The sequence below is a fragment of the Papio anubis genome, chromosome 12 (genome assembly GCF_008728515.1).
Source record: "Papio anubis isolate 15944 chromosome 12, Panubis1.0, whole genome shotgun sequence".
Classification (NCBI taxonomy): Eukaryota; Metazoa; Chordata; class Mammalia; order Primates; family Cercopithecidae; genus Papio; species Papio anubis.
In genome coordinates this window covers 119,912,190-119,936,523 of record NC_044987.1, presented here as the reverse complement: position 1 = coordinate 119,936,523, position 24,334 = coordinate 119,912,190, and the positions used below count along the sequence as shown (strand labels likewise).

Here is a 24,334-nt window from a genome sequence, read left to right as displayed (position 1 = left end):
GGAGTAGAGGCTGAGAAAGTACTTCCAGATGGTTGGATGGGTAAATGGATAGGTAGGTGGGAGGATGGATGGGTGGGTGATCAGATGGACAAATGGATTAGCGGGGTTGGAAGGATGAAGAGTAGTGGGATGTTAGATGGATTAATGGGTGAGTGGGTAGATGGGTAGATGAATAATGGGTGGGTGGGTGAATGGATGGATGGATAAATGGATGGGTAGGTGGAAGGATGGATGAGTGGATGGATGGATGGTGGATGGATGATCGGGTGAGTGGTGGTGGTGGAATGGTGGTGGTGGTGGTGGATGGATGGATGGATGGATGGAATGGATGGATGGAATGGATGGTGGATGGATGGAATGGATGAGTGGTGGAATGGGAATGGATGGATGGAATGGATGGAACAAATGGAATGGATGGAAGGAATGGATGGTGGAAGGAAGGAATGGATGGAATGGACGGAATGAATGGCGGGCAGGAGACGGAGGACGGGCGAGTGGGTGATGGGCGGAACGGGTGGCGGCGGGCGGGCGGCAAACGGGCGGCGGGGCGGTGGCAACGTGGCGGGCGGCGGACGGACGGACGGACGGGCGAACGGACGGACAAGTGGACGAACGGACGGGCGGGCGATGGAGCGAGCAGACGAAATGGACGGGCGGACACGGGCAGACGTGCAAACGGCATGTGGATTGGGGAGGATGGAATGGAGGGTGGAACAAAGGGATGGATGCATGAGTGGTGGTGGTGGAATGGATGGATGGAAGGAAGGGAATGGAGTGGATGGACAACGGGAGGATGGGTGAGTGGGTGGGTGGATGGATGGGTGGGTGGATGGATGCATGGATGGATACATGGATGAATGTATGGATGGATGAGTGGATAAGTGATGGATAGATGGATGGGTGAATGGATGGGTGGCTGAGTGGGTGAGTAGATGGATAAATGAGTGAGTGGGTGGGAATCTAGTGAGACCTACCCAGTTAGGTGGGTAGGTGGGAGGATGGGTGACTAGGTGGATGGATGGATGGGCTTTGCTTGGGGGTGTTTATAGATACTCACTCTACCTTTCACACACAGCTCACCCCAATTCCAGTTGTGCACCCCTTCCTATTGTAAACCTTTACAACATTACCCAGTGAAATGTCTTTAAAACCATAGAGTTTGTGAGCAACAGGGAAAGCAGTGAGGTGTGTATGAGGCTCTTGGAGGTACCAGCAGCATCACTGGCATTCCAGGTCAGGTTGTCTTCGAGTCTTTGGCCCCTAGAGAGTGTTAAGGTATCAGTTACCTTCAGCCAACCCAGATGCACCATGGCCTTAGACTCTGCATGCCTGTCCTGCCCCCCAAGTCCAGTTTGCCAGCCTCAGCCCTGCCCATGTGGAGCCAGAGGAATGGGGTTGGGGCTTGGACATCCACATGGGAGAGGTGGGTGACCTGCCCCGCCTCGCTCATGTCATCAGTGTCTTGGATTCTTGGGTGTTCCAGAAGCCTGATGTTGTCATGCCCTGAAAAGGTAGAAGGAATGGGCTGCTCCCAGTATGTGCAGTGGCACCACTGATGTGCCATCTGTCAGATGGGAACCTAGTGAGGACAGACCTGCGGTCTCTCGCTTGACACTGGGACACCAAGTCTGGGTCTGATCAGCCAGGGCTGGGAGTCCCGTCCTAGCTGGGGCACAGATGGAGGCCAGAGACCACCCCCCGAGAGCATGCCATGGCTCATTCTGGGAAATGAAAGCTGTCATATGGTGCTCTGTTATTGAATGAAGATGTTGTTTTTGGCTTCTCTGAAATAGACGATGGGAAACAGATTCAGGGATTATGAATAAACATTGGCTTATGGGGGCCGCGTGCTGGTAACGATGAAACCTCCACATTTACAGAATAAATTTAAGGCATGCATATGTAGAGTGGATGTGTAAAGGGCAGACTCCTGCTCAAACAAATCATGTAACCAAGGCGAGCATCTTGGACGACACTCTAGCCCCCTGTCCACGGCCAGGTTGTGTGGCTTAGGAGCCCTGGGTCCAAGGAGGAACCCGTGTTTCTAAGAGACCTGGCACAGGAAGCCAAGAGGACATGGCTGGGAGTGGTGGATTGGACACCATCTGCAGATGTGAGTCTAGAGTCAACACTCACCTTCAACAGAGGCAACCTCCAGATGCTTCAAAGAGGTTAATTCAATCAAAGCAGGTTGCAAAATAATTTTTTCTCATTCATTCATTCATTCATTCATTCATTCATTCATTCATTCATTTGAGACAGAGTCTCACTCTGTCACCCAGGCTGGAGTACAGTGGCACCATCTCACTGCAACCTCCACCTCCTGGGTTCAAGCGATTCTCCTGCCTCCTGAGTAGCTGGGATTACAAACGTGCGCCAACACGCCCAGCTAACTTTGATATTTTTAGTAGGAATGGGGTTTCACCATATTGCCAAGGCTGGTCTTAAACTCCTGACCTTGTGATCCGCCCACCTCGGCCTCTCAAAGTGCTGGGATTAGAGGCGTGAGCCACCACGCCTAACCAATTTCTCTTTTTAAGAGACGGGATTGCCTTTGTCGCCCAGGCTGGAGTGCAGAGGTGCGATCATAGCTCATTGCAGCCTTAAACTCCTGGACTCAAGTGATCCTTTCACCTCAGTCTCCCAAAGTGCTGGAATTATAGGTGCACACCACCACACCCAGCCTAAAAGCAATGTTTATTTTTTAGAGACAGTCTCACTATCTTGCCCAGGCTGGTCTTACACTCCTGTCTTCAAGGGTCCTCCCACCTCAGCCTCCCAAAGTGCTGAGGTGACAGGTGTGAGCCACCACACCTGGCCTCAAATAAAATTTTGACAGTTAACCCTCACCTGTTTAGCTTTGTATTATTCTGTGATCTAAAGGAATTCACACAGGACACCAACCTTTTTTTCTTTTCTTAAATTGATATATAATTTCAGTGCCATAAAATTTACTCTTTTAAAGTGCACCATTAAGTGGCTTTTTGCATGTTCACAAGATCGTGCAAACATCACCATTCTCTAATCCCAGAGCATTTGCATCACCCCAAAAAGAAACTTTGTACCCATTAGAACTCACTCCCAGCCAGGCACCGTGGCTCACTCCTGTAATCCCTTTGGCAGGCTGAGGTGGCGGGTGGATCACCTGAAGTCAGGAGCTCGAGACCAGCCTAGCTAACATGATGAAACTTTGTTTCTACTAAAAATACAAAAATTAGCTGGGTATGGTAGTGTGCACCTGTAGTCCCAGCTACTCGAGAGGTGGAGGCAGGAGAATTGCTTGAACCTGGGAGGTAGAAGTTGCAGTGAGCCAAGATCGCACCACTGCGCTCCAGGCTGGGCAACAGAGTGAGACTCCATCTCAAAAAAAAAAAAAAAAAGTCACTCCCTGGTTTCCGCTTTACCAGAGCCCTGGCAACCATGACTCTGCTTTCTGAATCTAGATTTTTCTGTTCTGCCTGCTTCATGTAATAGGATCATCCATGTGGGGTCCTTTATGACCAGCTTCTTCTACTTACGACAGTGTTTTTGAGATTCTCCCACGCCGTAGCATGTATCAGAATCTCCCTGCTTCTTATGGCTGAGTTGTGTTTCATTGTGTGGTTATACCATACTTTGTTTCTATTAGATGATGGACACTTTGATTGTTTCCAGGTTTTGGCTGCTGTGAACATTTGTGTGCATGGTTTGTTGGAACACCTGTTTCCAGTTATCTTGGGCATATATCTAGGAACGGAATTGCTAGGTCACAAGCGAACGGTAGGTTTAAGCTTTTGAGGCACTGCTAGACTGTTTTCCACAGTGGCTTCATTTTACATTCCCGACAACAGTGTAGGAGGGTCCCAGTTTTCCCCTTGTCTTTGCCAACACTTATTATCTGGTTTGTTGTTGTCGTTATAGGCATCTTAGTGGGTATTAGACCTTTATCATTGTGGTTTTGATTTGCATTCCCCTAATAACTAACGATGTGAAGCATCTTTTCATATGTTTATTGGTTATTTGTGCATCTTCTTTGGAATCACTTATTAAATTCATACTTTATTATACAAGTAATATCTAGTCCTGTAGCAAATTTGGAAAATATAGAAAGGTATAAGGAGGAAAATTAAAATCACTCCTGAATCTATCCCACATTGATAGTCACCACTGAAGCCGTAGTCCTTCTTTGAGCATAAGTGTATATTCAGCAACATTAAGCTCATTCTCTATGATTATGAATCTGCTTTTTTCCAAGTGAAAAGAGATGTCATGAATTTAAAAGATCCTTCCAAAACACCATTGCTAATGGCTCTTCCAGTTGTCACAGATGTGTGACATTTGTCGTCTGTTCCCCCCCAACCCCCGCTTCCCACTTGTGATACTTCGTTGTTGGCGTGTTTCCCTCCTCAGGAACACCCTCATCATCTCAAAGCTTTGCTGTTGTCCTTAGGACGCTGCCCTGTGAGCCGCTCGCCCAGCTACTTTGCACAGCAAGACATCACCGGCCGGGCGCTGTGGCTCAAGCCTGTAATCCCAGCACTTTGGGAGGCCGAGACGGGCGGATCACGAGGTCAGGAGATCGAGACCAACCAGGCTAACACGGTGAAACCCCGTCTCTACTAAAAAATACAAAAAACTAGCCGGGTGTGGTGGCGGGCACCTGTAGTCCCAGCTACTCGGGAGGCTGAGGCAGGAGAATGGTGGGAACCCGGGAGATGGAGCTTGCAGTGAGCTGAGATCAGGCCACTGTACTCCGGCTCGGGCGGCAGAGCGAGACTCCGTCTCAAAAAAAAAAAAAAAAGACATCACCTTGTAGCTGTTCTTGAGCAGTGCACTCGCACCCAAGCCAGAAGTGTGGCTGCCTCACCCCCAGCTCCTTCTAGAAGTTCTAGAAGGCCCCTCTGGTTCAGCTCTTGGCAGCTCAGTAAAGATAAGACCTGCCCACAGCCCTGGGAGTGGGTGGAGACTGGGGGACTAGAGGAGCCAGAGGTCACCTCCAACCGCCATTTAGCTCTTAGTGAGCACTTCAGCTGGATCTAGAAGCCAAATGGACACCAGGCAGATTAACAAGAATAGCATACAAATTGTATTGATTTCCCATATACGCAAGGATCTTCCGCGAGAGAGTGAAACCCAAAGAAGTGACCAAAGCAAGATGCTTTTGTACTTTTTAGACAAAGAATGATAAATTTGAAAAGAAATGACAGGGCAAAGAAAATCTGGCTAGGACAGTAAATTTTCTAGTGGAGTCCCTAGGAGATATACAGGGTGGTGTAAAGCAGTAGAAGATAAGGGCTACTCCGTTACGTATGTTTACTCAGGCCCACTGCAGCCTCCAGTGACCAGCCTCTGGTGACAAGGGCCGTTTTCTTGCCCTGGTGCGGAGAGGGGACCCCTCCCAGAGGCCTGTCTATCGCTGGCTGCATGTAGGAAGCGACAGGTCAGCTCACCCTTTCTGAAACTACAGTTTCTTCAATGTTTCAACAGGAAATGGTCAGTATACCAATCAGGCATATGTGAGGACGGCCCGTCCTTCACTCTCAGAGGCATGGAATAATACACTTTTTTTTTTTTTTTTTTTTTTTGAGACAGAGTCTTGCTCTGCTGCCCAGGCTGGAGTGCAGTGATGTGATCTTGGCTCACTGCAACCTCTGCATCTGGGGTTCAAGTGATTCTCCTGCCTCAGCCTCCCGAGTAGCTGGGATTACAGGCGTGCACCACCACCCCCGGCTAGTTTTTGTATTTTTTCGTAGAGATGGGGTTTCACCATGTTGGCCAGGCTGGTCTCAAACTCCTGACCTCAAGTGATCCACCTGCCTCAGCCTCCCAAAGTGCTAGGATTACAGGCGTGAGCCACCGCACCAATACACTTCTCAAACCAGGAGGGCTTGTACCCACTGTCACACGAGCCCCGTGCTTGTGTAACGCTCTGCTGTCACCACCCAGAGACTCTGAGTCATTTTAAACAAGAGGCCCTTTTTCATTTTGCCCAGGGCCTCGCAGCTTGCACAGTGGGCTCCTCTGGCTTAAGCCGTCCTCATCCTTAGAGACCTTCGTCTTTTAGACCTCAGAGCTTTGCTGCCTTTAAACAAAGACACCTTGTGGTGAAAACCCCCAGGCCCAGTTGTGACTTCCTGACCTCCTCAGCTTGATGGCACAGACCAGGGGCGGATTCCGGAGTCCTGGCAGCGCAGCTGGGAGCAGGGATTTGGCTCCAGGAAATGTTCATTATTTATGAACCTCCAAATTCCAAATCCATCAGTGGCCATGTGTGGCCACAGTGGGACAGACTGGCCGGCAGCCCAGCTGCTCCTGGAATGAGCTTAAAGCTGCCCCTCCCGGTGGAGGCAGAAGCTCGCTGGGCCTCCAGAGCGACTCCACGCCCCTCCTTCAGGTGGCTTGGGTGAGAGCCTCTGTTCTGCGAAGTAACTGCCGAAAACCGCCAGATAACCCCGGGAGCCATCGTCCGACCCAGTGGATGTCCACCCGCCCCACCTGGCCCCGCTGCTCCCTTCACCTTTTTAACCCTGAGAATATGCTCAGAAGGTTCCAGCACTGAGGTCCTCATGCAGGAAGATGAGCTGCCGCCGGGAGTCTCCATCCAGACCCCACTGCCCTGGGCTGGGCGCCACCTGCATCAGGCACCCAGGGACCACAGCTGCCCCCACCACTCCTGTGTGCTGGCCCCTCGTGCATGTGGTCACAAGGCGCCTGGCCCTCCATGTCTCTGAAAGCGCCCCTCACTCCTTCGTGATGGTGTGCTGAGAGGGCAAGAAGCTGCCTTTTATAGAAACTCTCTCTCAGCCGGGTGCCATGGCTCACACCTGTAATCCTAGCACTTTGCGGGGCCGAGGGGAGGTGAATCGCCTGAGCTTAGGAGTTCAAGACCAGCCTGGGCGACATGACGAAACCCCATCTCTACCAAAAATACAAACAATTAGCCAGGTGTGGTGGCACATGCCTGTGGTCCCAGCTGCTCAGGAGGCTGAGGTGGAAGGATCGCTTGAGCCTGGGAGGCCTGGTTCACAGCGGAGCAGTGAACCGAGATTGCACCACTGCATCCCAACCTGGGTGACAGAGTGAGACCCTGTCAAAAAAAAAAAAAAAAAAAAAAAAAGGAAAGAAAGGCAGACAGGCAGGGGGGGGGGTGGGCAGGCAGGGCAGGCAGGGAAGGGAGGGGAGGGAGAGAAGGGAGGGGAGGGAGAGGAGGGAGGAAAGGGAGGGGAGGGAAAGAAAGAAGGAATCTCTTATTAACTACCAGGCTTCTGCAGATCTGTGCAGAGATTGAGCCTGTTAACTTCTGGAACATTCTGTATGTCAGAGGAGGGACTGAACCCAGAGCAGGAACCTGGGGAAAGGTTTCTTTTCCTTGGGGAGAGGAGGCCCATCCTCCAGCTGGTTCTAAGAGAACCAGAATGGGTGTCACTTTCATCCTCACTGTGGAGCTTTTTGTTTGTAAACGGTTACAACTTCTCAAGGTGCCCAAGCACCTCCCCAGAGCCTTCCATTGGATGAATAGGGCCAGAATTGCACCTGAGGACCCGTTTTAGAGAGAAGCCCCTGGGGGTTAAGTAACTTCCCAGCCATCACACCATGACCCAGGCTCGTTGGCCACTCCAGGCATAGTGGCTTTTGTCCGGGCGGGCATTTTCAGGCCAACTGGGGGCCTCAGCGTTAACACAGCTGGACAGCTGACCTCTCTCTACAGTGAGTTTCCTCGCTGGGCGTGGAAAGTTCCCAGCCAGGCAGATGAGAAGAGGGCCCGTGGCCATGACCCCAGTCACCTTCGAGGGACTTCCTGAGCCTGCTGTGTATACAAGATTCCCACTGTCAGAGACCAGGCTGCTCTGGTGGTGCTGTTTCTCAGGAGGACACCAGAGGCAAAGAGCAGGAGACAGCTGAGCTCCTAGTCACACATCAAGTGGGCTGCAGCAGAGACTAGAGCTTTCCCCCCTAGACTGGAGCTTTATCTGACCCACGTACTCAGCTGAGAAGGGTTTTCATCTTCCCCCCAGCTGCTTGGCAACGGGAACCAGAGGGCCCAGGTCACACTGTCCATGGACCACTGGGAGAGGGTACATGCTCACACAAGGTTAGGTAAGGCCTTCCTCCCTGGCCTGGGGATAGGGTAGGAGATGGCGGAGGAAGATGATGGATGCCCACCCGCTCCAGCCTCCAGCACCTGCAGGACCCAGGGTGTACTGACTGGTGCCTCTCTCACAGACACATGCAGCCACAGACCTCACTGAGTAGCAAATGAAAGATACCCATGCACACACATACCACTACACACGTGCAAATGTGCACATACATGTATATATGCATGCATGCATACAGGCACACATGCCTACACATGCCCATAGAACACACACCACTACACAGGTGCAAATGTGCACATACACGTATGCACGCATGCATGCACACAGACGCACATGCCTACACATGCCCGTAGAATACACACACACCACTACACACGTGAAAATGTGCACATACACGTATGCATGCATGCACACAGACGCACATGCCTCCACATGCCCATAGAACACACACACACCATTACACACGTGCAAATGTGCACATACACATATGCATGCATGCATGCACACAGACACACATGCCTACACATGCCCATAGAACACACACGTGTGCTTGTGCACATACTACACATGTGCACATGCTACACAGTGCCCGGAAGCACACGTACGCCCACACACATTTACACATGTGTACATATGTATGTGCACACACACCATTTAATGTGCTCTTGCAGAAGGCTCAGAGAGCCCCCTGCCCCCCGCCGTGTGCACCAGCTATGCATCACATCTGTTGAGCACAAGCTCAGGTCACTCTGCAGCTCCAGCGTTGTTCGGGGACATGTTCTGTCCTTGAGCTCTGGCACAGATACAAAACCCCAGTGGGGACCTGACCTATTTCTTGTTCCTGAAGCTCCTGGCATTTCTCCTGGATCCTCCTAGAAGGAGTCTGTGTGCCAGAGTGACCGTATCATTTATCATCCAAACGGGGACATGTCTGCAAGCAAAGGAGGGCAGTGGGCACCGTCCCTGGGGCCGCCGCGTGAAGCAGGGCTGTCCTACTTACTGCCAGGAGTATGGGCCCTGATGATGGGCTGCACTCGCTCTGCTGAAGGAGACCGGAACTGGAACTTCTCAGGCGAGTCATTCACTCAGCCACCCACCAACCCATTCATTCACCCCGCCACCCTCTTACTAGAACAAGTAGGATGCCAGGCCCTGTGTTCCAGGGAATAAAGCCTCTCAGCTTATTACACCTGGGGATAAGCAATGGCTTACTGTGGACAGACCCCGACGAGGCAGGCCCAAGATATGGATGTGAGACCAAGGCCTGGGAAGCTTCCCTACTGTGGACAGACCCCGACAAGGCAGGCCCAAGATGCGGATGTGAGACCAAAGCCTGGGAAGCTTCGGTCGCCCGTGCAGACACCTTTGGGGAAAGTTGGAGACACCTGCCTTCCCCGCACCCCCAGGGTGGGTCTCTGGACCTGACACCGCCACTGGTGCTCACCTGGCCCCTCTTCCCATGTTCAGGATGAGAACCTTGGAAGCCGGGAGCCAGAGCCAAGGCCTCAGAAACCAAGTCCAGCAACCTTGGAAGCCAAGAGCCAAGTCCTTGGCCTCACTCTCACACCACTGCCTGCCTCCTCCCTCCATCTCCAGGCTCCCCATGGTCTGAGGCTTCCCCCAGCCTTATTTCTCCTGATGAGGGAAACCTGCCTGGAAAACCTCTACAAATGGCTGCTCCCTTCCTTTGCTTGTTAAATAACTCAGGGGCGCAGGCTGTGGTGTGTGCCCTGCAGACTCCTGAGATGCCAGAGTGGGAAGAGGCTGTCCTGCCTTCCAGCCCTCACTGCTGCAGGCACCCAGCTCTCTCTGCTGCCACAGGCTTCCCTGCAGGGTCAGGCAGCCTCCCCACTGTGCCGCCACTCCAAGGGCCTTCCCTGAACTGCTCCCACATCCCATTCCTCACCTTGTCCTTTTCTTGGTGTGGTGACACTCTTGTGGCCAGAATTACTTGACCGATTTGGGGAGCTCTGTTCTTGCCTATCTCTCAGGTGATGCTGGGGACTTTATTCTCCCTGTCCACAACTTCCTCCGTCACCGCTTCACCGTCTGGTGCAGAAGCCCGGTCAGTAAATAGCCACTGGCAGAACTACCCTGTCCATCAGACGTGGCCTCTGCCCCAGTAGACAGGCAGGGAGGGAGCTCACATCTACACTGCATGCTACATCATCTCTTTGATGCCACTGCTGGCCCTATGTGCAGCTATTACCACTTTACCAAGAAGGAAACTGAGTCTCCAAGAAGTTCAGCAACATCCTCAGTCCCCTACCCCAGCTAGAAAGTGGCCAGCTTGGATCTGAAGGGGGTCTGGGTGTTTCTAGCACCCTGCCCCGCCTTACTGCACAGATCCCTGCAGAGTCAGGCAGGGGAGACCCAGAGGACCCCTGGTGGTGACCTGACTGCAAGAAGCAGAGGGAAGGGCAGCATGGCATATCTGAGCCCTAGCAGACCATTCTGGAAGGCTTTTGTGTTTTAATTCAGGCGAAATTCACATTAATCATTTTAAAGTACAAAATCCTGTGGCATTTGGATCCTCCTGGAGTTGTGAATTGTCACTTCTATTTAATGTGAGGACATTTCTATCACCCCAGAAAGAAACCCTATGCTCTTTAGCAGTTACTCCTCATGCCCCCCAACCCTGGCAGCCACTAATCTACTTCCCATTGCTGCGGACTCCCTTTCCTGTGCATTTCCTATCAATGAAATCCTGCAGCGTGGACTTTGTGACTGGCGTCCTTCCCTCAGTGTCCTGTTCTCGAGGCTCGTCCACATTGTGGCGTTGTGGTGGTGCGTCATTCCTTTTGAAGGCTGAATAGCACTTCCTTTTGTGTATGGACCACATTTCGTTATGTGCTCATCTGTTGAGGGACACTCGGGTTGCTCCCACCCTTCTGGCTGCATCTGTGAGTGGTGCGGCTGTGAACGTCCATGTGTAAGGATATGCTTACCTGTTTTTCCTTCTTTTGGGTGTGCCTACCAGGGAGTGGAATCGGTGGTTCGTATGGTAACTCTGTGTTTCACTTTTTGAGAAACTGCCAAACTTTCTTACATTCTGGATTCTTGAGCCCAGAGAATGAGGTCAGTCTAGCTGCTGCCTGGTCCCCTCCTGGGGCTGGGCAGGACTCTGGGCTGGAAGGCAGAGGTGAGGCTCTCCCAGATGCTTAGCCCAACATCATCTCTACAGCCAGCCTTCAGTTCCAAAGCCCAGCGCCCATGTCCATCTGCGCTTCTCTCATCTGCGTCCCCACTCTGCAACTCCTTGGGGCAGGGACCCTGTCTGATGCCTCCCCGTGTCCGCCCCTGGCACACAGTAGGCCTCTGCCACGCCAGAGCTAGCAGAGTGGACATCACATCTCCCGGACAGCTAGTTATTTTCTAGGGAGCGCTAACCAACTCAAAATAGATTTAGAATTCCGTGTGGTTAAAAATCACCCGTCTTATGCCGTTTAAAAATTGCTTGTCATTTTGTATGCCAAGAGCTCTTCTAGCAGCCTACTTTTCCAAAATGATCGCTGATTGGAACAAAAACATTGCCACTAAAATTAGAGTGACAAAATGGAGTTGTTATGAAACAAGAAGAAAATCGACAGGTACATTTTAACAAGTGAGGAGTGATCCCTCTCTACCTGTTATGGCAGCAGGGAGCGTTCCGGCCCCGTCTGTTCTGAGGGGCATTGATATCCACGTACACTGCTCTGTTGTTTGATTAAACCCCTGATGCGGTTGCTTAGGAGTGGAAACTATTTTAGCGACTTAAACCAGGGCCTGGAGGTGTTTGAGGGAAATGTTCTGTAATTTGAAAGCATCAGATAAGATGGTTTCAAATTAACACAAAAATCCAAATATCCATGTCTTGAAAGAAGAGACCCCTTCCTCCCCTCTGACTTCTCCTTCCTCTCAGCCAGAGTATCCAAGACGTGCTGCTCTTCAGAGTCCCATCAGCCACATGTGACAGAAAAACAACTAAAGAACATGGCTTACGTGAGACAGAGGCGTATTTCTCTGTCATATTAAAGAAGACAGAGGGCAGCAGTCCAGAGCTGATATGAGGGCTTCAAACGTAGAGGGACCTGGCCTCCACTTTTCTTGCTGCTCCAACATCCTTCATAGGCTGCCTCGCAGTTCAAGGTGGCTGCTTAGACTCCAGCCATTGTATCTGCATTCCAATAGAGGAAGAGGGAAAGGTTCAAGAAAACGTTCCCTCTTTTAAGGACATACATATTGTCCACTGTGCTTCCAGTTATGGACGACCAGCCATAACATCATCTCAAAGGAGGCTGAGCTATTGGCTTTATTCCAGATAACCTGCTATGGGTGAATAAGCTAAGAACCGATACTGGGGTAGGCAGCTGGTTACCTCTGTCACAGTACCTGCTAGGTAATGGCTTTCTTCCCATTTCCAAGGTGCTCACCCCATACAGATGTCCTCTACTTCCTCCCACTTTCAGAGCAGTTCAGGATGTAAGGTATAAAATGTCATTCAAGGAAAGCGTTGGGAAGCTTTAAGTGAGAAAACAAAACTTATTTCACATACGGGGAAAATGAAGCCTGAGCTGGGGAGGGACTTGCCCCAGATGCATTTGTGCCCGCTTAATGTTACACCAGCCACCCTGGGTCTCTGGCAGGGGATTTCAGAGCCTCATGGGAGTTCTTGCCGTCTTGGGACCTCCTGGATCTCTTTGCTGAGGCTATACCCTGCCATATTAGTAAGGACACTTAGTTACAAATGACAGAAAGCAAGCCTATCCTGGCTGATGCCAAACAGAAATTTAATGGCTTTTAAGTTTAGGAATAACAGCTTCAGTCCTGGCTGGATCCAGGTGCTCAGAGAGCCTTAGGAAGCTCTCATTCTGTCTCTTCTCCCTGGTGTTCTCTGTATGAACTCCCCCATGCCGTGTGGAGGTGGTCACAGGCAGCACCAGGCTAGCATTCTGCTGTTTTAGTAGGCACACAAGAGCAAGAGTGCCTCTTTCCCAGTCACTGGACTGATTTGAATCACTGCCCATCCCTAACCCAATCATGCTGGCCAAGGGAGTGGGATGAACCCTTTGACCAGACCTGAATTGCATGCATATCTTTGGAGGGGGCTGGCCGTGCCACTCGGGGCACAAAGACTGGCACACTGACATGGGCTATAATGTTTCCCCAGGAAACAGGAAATAGATGGTAGGCAGGCCCAACTCCCTCTTCCCTTCCACCTCAGTTCTGCACCTCCCCACTTCCTGCCCTGACACTTCTCTCCTCGATCAAAACAGAACTGGTATAGTCTTCTTCCCTTGGGCTGTTGTTCAGTGACTTGTCTCTCATTAATGGATTACTTCCCCCCAGGCCTATGAATCTATTGGGAGAGGGGTCATATGTAACACCTTCTCTGATTCATCAGTGCCTGCCCCGCACAGAACTTGGCATAAAACAGGTGCTAATAAATATGTGACCAACTGGATGGATGGATGATGGATGAATGGAAGAGAGAGTGGGGGGCAGGGATAAAGCACAGATGGATGTGTGAATGGATGGATGGATGGATGGATGAATAAAAGATGGAATGGATGGTGGTGGTGGATGGATGGATGGATGGAAGAGTGGAGGCAGTGGATAGCACAGATGGAATGGATCGATGGGTGGATGGATGGTGGTGGTGGTGGTGGTGGTGGTGGATGGATGGATGGATGGATGGATGCATGGTGGATCAGTGGTGGGATGGTGGTGGAATGGACACCGGATAGAAGAGGGGAAGGATGGACGGACATGGATGGATGGATGTGGATGGATGGATGGATGGATGGATGGATGCATGTAGATGGATGGGTGGATGGTGGGTGGTGGATGGATATGTGGCGCAATGGGCGGACGGACGGCGGTGGCAGGCGGACGGACGGCGGCGAACGGACATGGACAAAGATGAGTGGAAGGGAGGGATAAAGGATGGCTTGAGGTGGATGGATGGATGGATGGATGGATGGATGGATGTGGTGGACATGGATGGATGGTGGTGGAATGGATAGAGGGGAGGGATAAAGGATGGATTGATGGAATGGATGGATGGATGGATGGATGGATGGATGGATGGATGGATGGATGGCTGTGGATGTGGTGGATGGTGGATGGTGGATGGATGGATGGTGGATGGATGGTGGACAGTGGATGGAATGGATGGTAGGTATGGATGGATGGTGGTGGTGGAATGGATGGATGGATGGTGGACAGTGGACAATGGTGGATGGATGGTGGATGGATGGAATGGATGGATGGAAGGGGAGGATAAAAGGATGGCTGACTGGCTGGCTGGATGGATGGATGGATGGAATGGATGGATGGATGGGTGATAGATGGATGCATATGTGGATGCATGGGTGGGTGGGTAGATGGATGGGTGGATATGTGGATGCAGGGGTGAATGAATGGGTGTTTGGGTATGTGGATGGATGGGTGGGTGGGTGAATGGATAGATGGATAAAAGAGAGGGGAAGGGAGGGATAAAGGATGGCTTGATGTGTGGATGGATGGATGGGTGGATGCATAGACGGGTATATGGATGACTTAATAATCAGATAGTTTGAGTGATGGAAAACTTTGCTCTGTGAGTCCCACAGCTCTGATTAAATACATGCAGTTTAATGTGATATGATTTCACGTCAGCCTCTAACTTTCATACATTTCACCCTTTTAAGAAGTGGTTTAATAGTGTGGATGATGCTGAGTCACATCCACTCACAGTGTGACCAGAGGCCCAGGACAGCTGAGCCTCTCTCTCGAGTAAGCCTGCACTGGGGCTCGGGCCTCTCCGTCTCCCTGGGTGTGGTTCTAGGGGTGACACCCTCCTGTCAAATGCATTCTGCCTGCCTGCTCTTTATTGCAGTCAGCTGAAGACCATTATGCGTCGGGCATCCATATGGCCCAACAGGCTCAGAGCCAGGCATGCTGCTGTCCAGGTCACAGGGTGCTTTCTGTGGGTGCTGTTGGCCCGAAAGCACATGGCCCCCACCCCCTTCATGAGGCTGGCTCCAGTAGGTGGCCTTTCACTGACCACTGTGAGCCCAGCCTGGTCCCGAGCAGCCCAGAGCACAGAAGGGCATGGGAGTCATGAGAATGTCCAAGTTCTGCTCCACTTCCCTGCAGAGCCAGGCCCTGATGCTTCACCCACATCCACTCACTCAGTCCTCAGGGCAGCACCGTTATTCTGAAGCAGCCGCACCCCTGCCAGCAAACCCTCTGTGCCCGTGTGTCCCCCGCTGTCCCATGCAGACAGGAGTTCCCATCCCACGACCCCGTCTCAAGGATGGTTGTGTACTTGGCTGCTGTGCGGGGCAGGTGCTTCATCACTGCTGTTCGTTGGGATGCGTCTGTTGTAACTTAGACCCACCCTCCAAGGCCGGTTGGTTTTCGCTCTATCCTCCACATGAAGAAACTGAGGCTCAGAGAGGTTAAGTGACTTGTTCCAGGTCGCAGAGCCAGTGAGTTCCCTTGTCACACCCTGCTCCTTCAGGTCAAGCTCCTTGTCAGGGAAAGGGGGAGGTTGGGGAGGAGTTGGAGTGGCTGGGAGGGATGTGCCCAGGTGGAAATGCAGTGTGGCCGGGCCTCATGGTGGTATGCAGGTGAGCGTGCTCCCATCACGTGGCCTGGCCACCAGCCATGACTTTGAAAAGCACAGCATCTCTCCCGCCTCCATTCTGAGTTTCTCTAACAAGGCCACCACCTGTCTGTGCTTCCCTCCTCCTCCAGAGTGAAATGAGGGCACATATTTCAGGTGGCCGCTGTAGAGGGTCAGGTGGCCTTAATGCCCCTCACCTCATGCCTCTCCAGGTGAATGTGGCTTACCTGAGAGGGCCCAGGGACACCTGCCCTAAGGTAGACACTAGGCCACCCAGATGGCTCATACTGAGGAAGAAGCTATGGCCTCCACTGCTTGTGGGATCTGTGGACCTGGGGCCTGGGGTCTGTGCACCTCTGTGCTGGACCGTCAGTCTTGTCACCCATTGGCTGGGCTTGGACTGGAGGGGCAGTACCCTGGGGTGGTCTCCAGGCACCTGGACACTTGGCACCACAGAAAACCTGGTAGGAGACTCTCACCATGGCCCTCAGACCAGCTGCCCACCAACTCCAGAATACAGACTCAAAAGAGGTGCCCCCGCCACTGACATTCTGTCTCATTTTCTCTGCATCCTGCTGGCCTGGGGGACCCTGGATGCCACTAACGGTACCCACCCAGGGAGAACTTCTCTCTCCAGCCAGAACACTTGGGAGGTCGGCGATTAACATGGGCCCCATTTTCCTTCGGCTTAAAAATAAGCTAATTTCAGGCCACGTTTGTAAAACCGCAGAATTTTGAGAACTACCGCGTTGGCTTAGGTTTTGCTTTGTTGGAGCTTTGCTCTGTTCTATCTGCTTCAAAGATGAAATATTCATGAGATGAGCTTTGGCAGATTGAGGGAAAGAGAGCAGGAGCGAAGTCAGGGGTTCTCTGAATCCCTGGGGCACTGCAAAAAGAACCCCACGGCCGCAGATGCTGATGGAGTGGGCGGGGCCGGGGCAGCAGTCATTGAGAAAAGCCACTGGGGCTGAGAACCACCTGCACAGTGTTGCTCCAGCTGGATGCGCAGACCAGCAGCAGCAGCCGGGAACTTGCTAGGAATGTAGAATCCCAGGCTCCACCCTGGAATCCGAAGCTCTGTGCTTGAAAAAACCCTCCGGAGCAGCTCGGGTTTGGGGATATCTGCACGAGGACGACTGAGATCAAGGGCCACTTGTGAGGATCTTGCCACTCCACGTGGACCATGGAGCGCAGCATGGGCATGGCCACCTGGGGGCTTGTTAGGAATGCAGGCTCCCAGGCCCCCAGAACCTGCCGAATGGAGCCCACCTGCTGACAAGACCCCCGGGGACTGGAACACACGGCAAAGCCGGGGAAGCCCCACACTCCAGAGGGTTTTGGAATCTTCTCCAGAATGTGGGGGGAACAGCCCTGCATCCAGGATGAGTCAGGAGACCCGTCAAGGCGCGTCCCTCATCGGACACCCTTCACCATCATCATCATCCCACACAGACGTGGTGCCTCGTTCTGTGGGTCTGGGGAAGGCTGATGCCTCAGCTCAGGCTGCTGAAACAAAACACAGCCGAGACTGGGGCTCACACAGCAGAAATCAATTTTCTCACAGTGCTGGAGAGTGAAAGTCCCAGGTCAGGGAGCCTGCCTGGCTCATGGACACCTCCTCACTGTGCCCTCGTGTGGCCAAAGGAGAGAAAGACTGGGGCTCTCCTATCTCTTCTAGTAAGGGCACGAATCCCATCATGGAGACCCCACCCTCATGACCTTATCTCACCCCAGTCACCTCCCAAAGGTCCCGTCACCAGATACCATCCTGTTAGAGGTTTGGGCTTCAATGTTTGAATTTGCGGGCAGGAGACGCCATTCAGTCCACAGCGGATGGCTTTGTCTCATTTGTCCAGAGACCCAGCACACTAATAGAGGAGGGTCCCACCCTCTCCTCCCAGTGGTGCCTCTCCCACCCGACCTGCAGCCTGGAAAGCCGGCACCTCCACCACCGCCCCTGGGCATTGCAGCCCCCTCAGCACATCCTCCAGGGGACTGTCACCTCCCACATTGCAGCCTTGCAAACACGGCTCTGGACCCGCCTTCTGCTGGCTCTGCTCATCCTCCAGCCTCCACCCCACAGGTCACTCCTCCCAGGAGCCTTCCCACCCCGACTGCCACCCTCCAGGTTAATCCCTTCATTTGCTCCTGGGGTACCTGCAGCCTCAGCAACTGCCTTGCAGCTGGAAGCCCCCAGGCCACCGCCTAGGGACAGGTGTGCAATGCTCAGGGGAGCAGCCACCATGGGGCCTTCTGGAGCTGCCCCCTGTGCCGCACCCTCCCACAGCGCTGTAGGGTGGGGATTCATTGAGTCCCCTCGAGGACCCTGTCTCAGGCTGAAGGCTGGCCCCGCCATGACCAGCATGCATCCTAACCTCCAGGTGCTGTGAGTCGGACCTTATTTGGGCGGGGGGGGAAGCATCTTTGCGAATTTTGCAAATGTAATTAAGTTAAGGATCTTGAGATGAGATCTTAGATTACGATGGCCTCCAAATCCAATGGCAGGTGACCTTAGAAGAGAAGAGACGGGGAACAAAGGCGGGGAGCAGAAAGTCGCGTGTCAGCTTAAGAATTGCACGATTTATAAATTTAGAAAGGAGACTATTATAAAGGGTTACAACCTGCGAGCTGGGAAGTGGGCCTCTAGCCAAAACCAGAGGCAGGCGCTTCGAGGAGGGGAGGGTGGAACGGGGCTTCATGCTGACTGCATTGGCTAAGGTTATGGCGGGTTAAGCATACTCAGCAGGTTACAGGAGGAGCTGTGAATATTCGCAAAACAGGTCCTGACACGTGCACTGAGCACACATGCATGTTACATGCGTCCCATGTTCACGTGGGGTGGAGGCTTCACATTTAAAGGCATTACAGTCAGGCTCTGTATGTCAAAAGGTGAAGCAGGAACATAAAGCCGCTCGGTGTGCAGCCTCTGTAAACTAGCCAGAGCCAGTCTCTCACAGGTCTGGAGGCTGGAAGTCTGAAATCAAGGTGTCTGCAGGGTGGGTTCCCTCTGGAGGCTCCAAGGTAGAAGCCATCCCATGCCTTTGTCTTTGGCCAGCAGTTTCTTATCAAGAGAAAGCTACTGAAATCAGCCTCTTATCCAATCACAGTTATAGTTATAGCTGCTGGAATGGGGTCAGTTATCAGCATCTGGTGGAGCTGTGATGGTTTGATTGTCGTCCATCCCAAAGCCAGGGCTTGCTGGCAGCTAGAGGAAGAGAAAAGCCCTATGGCAGCCAGAACCCAGTTTATTTAAGTGTGGGGTGTGTGATTTCACCCTCGCCTCACACAGTCTTAGGTCTTGCTTACAATCTGGTCTCTTATTGCCACCAGGAGCCCATTCCATCAGTCTCACAGTCTCTCCTTTAACGCTGGCCAGTTGTGGCTAAACCTCAACGGGGAGCAGCATAATAAGATGTGCCCAACCTCCCGTCCCATCGTGGTTGGAACTCCGTTTTGCTTTTTCGTTTTTTGTTTTTGAGATGGAGTCTTGCTCTGTAACCCAGGCTGCAGTGCAGTGGTGCTATCTGGGCTCACTGCAACTTCCACCTCCCGGGTTCAAGCAATTCTGCCTCAGCCTCCCAAGTAGCTGAGATTACAGGCACCTGCCACCATGCCCAGCTAATTTTTGTATTTTTAGTGGAGACGGGGTTTCACCGTGTTGGCCAGGCTGCTCTTCACCTCCTGACCTCAAGTGATCTGCCTGCTTCAGCCTCCCAAAGTGCTGGGATTAATCGGCATGAGCCACCACACCCTGCCAGAACTCAGTTTTTAAGGCTTCTGTGGTGTCCCCTTGGTCCAGTCAGTTGGGGGCTTAGCTCTCACATGTGAAGATGGAGGCAGAAGTTGGAGGGATACGGCCACAAGCCAAGGACTGCTGAGGGATGCCAGCAGAGCCAGAGGCTGGGAGAGAGGCTTGGGGCAGATTCTTCCTGGGAGCCTCTGTTACCGGCAGTGGGGGGGTGTCCTTGTTCTTAGAGCTCCTCAGATGGTGGCGGGCGGCTTCCAAGATGGCGGCAAGCCTCTTGTTCTCTGACCTGGGGTTCTTGGCCTCACGGATTCCACAGAATGGAATCTTGGGCCATGCGGTGAGTGTTACAGCTCTATTCAGCTCCATTAGGACGAACGCCAGGCACTTAGCCCACACGGGAACAATGGCGAGCCTATAGCTCCACTGGGAGCAGCAATGGGCCCTGCCTTGATGGATCAGAAGTGCAGCAGACACCCTGCCAGATCTGGAGGGGTGGAAGCCAAGGGCGGGTCTGGGACGGCGAGTGAAAGCTCACCTCGAGCCGTAACAAACACGGACTGGAAGAGTGTGCAGTTGCAAGATTTAATAGAGTGAAAACAGAGCTCCCATACAACGGGAGGGGACCCTAAGCGGGGTAGCCGTTACCAGCTCGAATGCCTGGGTTTATATCCCGCTCATCGTTCCTCCCTCTGTGTTCTCAGGCGATAGATGATTGGCTGTTTCTTGACCTCCTGTTTTTGCCTAATTAACATTTTAATGAGCTCTCTTTACTATCTGATTGGTCGGATGTGAGCTAAGTTGCAAGCCCCGTGTTTAAAGATGGCTGTGGTCACCTTCCCAGCTAGGCTTAGGGATTCTTAGTCAGCCTAGGAAATTCCAGCTAGTCCTGTCTCTCACCTCCAGAAGGCGCCCACCCTACAGACACTGTGATCTCAGACTTCCAGCCTCCAGAACTGAGAGAATGAATGTCTGTCGTCCAGGCCTCCTGGTCTGGGGTCATTTGGGCCACTCATGCAGGCTTATGAGATGGTGTGTCGGGGGACCCCACCCACATGTTCTGGGATCCTCTAGAAGGACTCACAGGACTCAATATAGAATCATCCTCTTGTCTAAGGTTTATAAGAGTGCCACAGCTCAAGCGGAGTCTGCAGGCATCCATGGGCAGATTGAAGCCCCCCTCCTTCCTCTCTCCTGCGAGGGGACACAGCATATTCCCCACCCACCAGGAAAAAATGCAGCCACATGTATGAAATATTCCTCCCTAGGGAAGCCCGTCACGTAGGCACCCTCTGCCTGGCACGTGCCGCAATTCCCAACTCCTGGCAGGAAAGCTGGAGTTTTGCTTGCATAAACCGCAATGTTGGCTCAACACGCCATGGGAGCTGCTGCCGCAGGGCTGGGTGTCCAGGCCTCTCCATGTAGGGGACATTTCAGCTGCCAGATGCCAGTTAGGGGCCAGCCCTGCAGGCAGGATTTTCTCAGGGCAGCAGCCACAGGCCTGCTGTGCTCACTCTTATCTGCGTGGGTTGATGTGGTTGTTATCCCTTTTTACGGATAAGGAAACTGAGGCTAGAGAGTGCAAGCCCCTTACTCGGGGTCAGCCAGCTCATAAGTGGCAGAACTGGGATTCAAACCCAGGGAGTCCAGCTCCTAACACTGCTGTTAACCCTCCCACTCCCTGCCTCTCCTGCTCAGGGCAGGGGCTCAGTAGATAGTTGTCTGCTAAAGGGATGCATGGAGGAATAAAAATAAGAAGAGTTACATTTATTAAGCATTTGTTACCTGCCAGCCTTTGACCTTCACACGACTCCCCTCCATAATCCTTGCCAAATGTCCAATATGATGGAAATCACTAGTGCCCCATTTTGCAGACGTGGGCACAAGGGCCTGGGGAGGTGGAGCGGTTGGCCCAGGAGATTTGGAGCCTGGGTCTGAGCCCAGGGTCTGCTCTATGTATCCGGCCTCTTTCGTAACATGCTGTGCTGGTCTACATAAGAGAAGCTGCAGATCTGTGTAAAGGTGAGCTTAGAGGACACATTCTCAGAAACACAAAGCAGCTTACAAAGCGAAATTCCGTATGTCAGAATATGTTCAAGGCTGCGTGGCGACTGAGATGATAGCGGTGTGGGGCTGCCTGGTCCCCAGAGTGTGCAGCTGAGGCCCTGCCCTCAGCAGCTCCAAGCCTCCCCACCTCCCCCTGCTAGTGGCAGAAAGCAGGACCCAGCATGACGCTGTGGAACCTGCCTGGACCCCAGAGAGGGCAGTACGGGTTGTGAGACTAGTTAGAGAGGTAGCCACAGCCCCTGCCCATACAGCTGGAGGGAAGGAGTGTGCAGGGGGCAGTGGATTCAGATGCCTGTTCCTGGGAGAGGGCGACAAGGACAGAGGGTGTGCTCTGTGTCAGGCAGCGTGAGGACTTCGCCTGCTAACCGGGGCTCTTCTGTGGCTCACCTCCCATCTATCCCAGGCCCAGCACAGTGCCCAGCCCCCAGGATCAGTGAGTGCTCCTGGAACCCTTATTATCCCCGTTTCTGCAAATGTGCCTTTAAGGCTCAGAGAACCCAGGCCAGCATTTGAGCGTTTTCAGGTAAAGGATCTTCCCATCAGAGCCTGGACATTCAGGAAAGGAGTGTTCCCTGGCTGGAGGGTAGAAGAGAGACCTCCTGCCTGGGGTCTGGAAGGTTCTCTGCCTCGCTCTGGGAACCTGTGTCTGGGGGAACGGGGGATGTCTCCTGCACCTGCTCGCCCAGGGGCTGCAGCTGTCACCCTGAACCCGCTGCGGCCAGTGAGGAAACGAGCTCAGAGCACCAGGGCCATCTCCCCAAGATCACAGAGGCCCTCAGCCCCAGGACGTCCGCAGGGCCCGGGGCTGGGTGAAGTGGCTAAGTCACAGGCTTGACTTCCTGCACAGGCATAGCTGGGAGGGCTGGGTATTCAAGAGCTGGGCAACGGAATGCCATCCTGTAAGATGGAAATAAACTTGTATTTCCAACAATCGGAGAGTGATGCAAAAGTGGCCCCACGATGGCCCCCGCACTGGGAGGCCCTTCCGGAAGCCGCGGCGTTGGGGGACCTACTGGCCCGGTGTGCTCCCTCCCTTGGCCCCTGGCTCGCCTGGTAGGAGCGGACTCTTTGCCCGGCGTCTCCGCTCGTGGCCACTAGATGGCAGCCGCGGGGTGCGGAGCCGATGGCGGCTTCCAGGAGCAAGTCCCTTCCGCGCGAGGGAGGCGGGTTCCCAGGAGAACCTGCCGGGCCCTGCGCCCAGAATCTCCGCTGTGGTCCCACTGCCCCCACTGCAGACCGGGGCCAGGGCCGGGGACGCTCCTGGAAAACCACCGGCTCTGCCCGGGTTCCCACAGGGCACCAGAGAGGCCAAGAGGTTGGATGCTCACGGCGCAGGGATGGGATGAGGGGTCCGGGACGCCCCCTGCACACACTCTTTTCTGCAGGAAGCCCCTGAAGGGTGGATACCCCAGGAAGAAGGCCGCTTGCGCGCCGGGCGCAGTGGCTCACACCTGTAATCCCAGCGCTTTGGGAGGCCGAGGCGGGCGGATCACCTGAGGTCAGGAGTTCAAGACCAGCCTGGCCAACATGGTGAAACCCCGTCTCTACTAAAAATACAAAAATTACCCAGGCATGGTGGCGCACACCTGTAATCTTAGCTACTAAGGAGGCTGAGGCAGGAGAATCACTTGAACCCAGGAGGCAGAGGTTGAAGTGAGCTGAGATCGCGCCACTGCACTCCAGCCTGGGCGACGGAGTGAGACTCCGTCTCAAACACACACACACACACACACACACACACACAGTATCTTTAATAGATGTAAGACAGTTTATCTCTTTCTTCCTAGGAGAGTTCTGTAAGTTTTGCAACTTTTAGAGAATCAGTTTATTTTACGTAAATTGTCAAATTTATCTTAGACTTCTTCATAGTATTTCTTCATTATCTGTTTAAAGTGGACCCTGTATTGATATCATCTCTTTTAGTAATTTGTGTCTTCTCTCTTTATTTCTTTGTCAGTCTTACTAAAATTTTATCAATTTTATTGATCTTTTCAAAGAACTACCTTTGAGCTTCATTAAGTTTTCTCCTTTCTCCCTGTGCTTTTAGCTTATTGATTGCTGTCTTTATTTTGTTATTTTCTTCCTTGTCCATGCTTTGAGTTGATTTTGTTCTTTTTCTATTTTTTTGACTCCGGCTGTGGTTTATCTTGATGAATATTCTGTGGACGTTGAAAAGAACGTATATTATGCTCCTTACTGTTGAGTGTGGTGTTCTTTAAAGGTCAATTCGGTCCTTTTGATGGTATTTTTAAGTGTTTATAGCCTTGCTGACTTGTCCTCTATTGTTGATTGCTAAGAGCATGGGAATGTGGAAATTTTCCAGTATCATTGTGTGCCTGTCCTTTTTTTTTTTTTTTTTTTTTTTTTTTAACAGATCTGTCGGTTTCTGCTTTGTGCTTGTTGTTTGTTTTGTTTTGAGACAGAATCTCACTCTGTCACCCAGGCTGGAGTGCAGTGGCATGATCTTGGCTCACTGCAACCTCCATGTCCTGGGTTCAAGTGATTCTCCTGCCTCAGCCTCCCAAGTAGCTGGGATTACAGGTACCTGCCACCACACCCAGCTTATTTTATTTTTTTAGTATAGGTAGGATTTCACCATGTTAGCCAAGCTGGTCTCAAACTCCTGACCTCAGGTGATCTACCTGCCTCGGCTCCCCGCAAGGGGCTGGGATTACTTGTCTGAGCCACCGCACCCAGCCTGCTTCATGTAGTTTGAAGTTCCAGTGTTAGGTTGTAGGTTTATGCTGGCATTAGGTATTATTATACTGGTTAGGTTATTCAGGACTGACGTGTCTTCTTGGAGAACTGATTTTTTTTATCATTATTCAATGTTCCTACTTATCCCTGGCAATT

General features: G+C 52.5%; 1 protein-coding gene across 8 annotated transcripts in view; it reads left to right on the top strand.

Annotated features, from left to right (window-relative positions):
* The window catches only part of SHANK2 (SH3 and multiple ankyrin repeat domains 2), a 661,289-nt gene that overhangs the window by 347,975 nt on the left and 288,980 nt on the right, over nt 1–24,334 (top strand). The window lies entirely within an intron of this gene.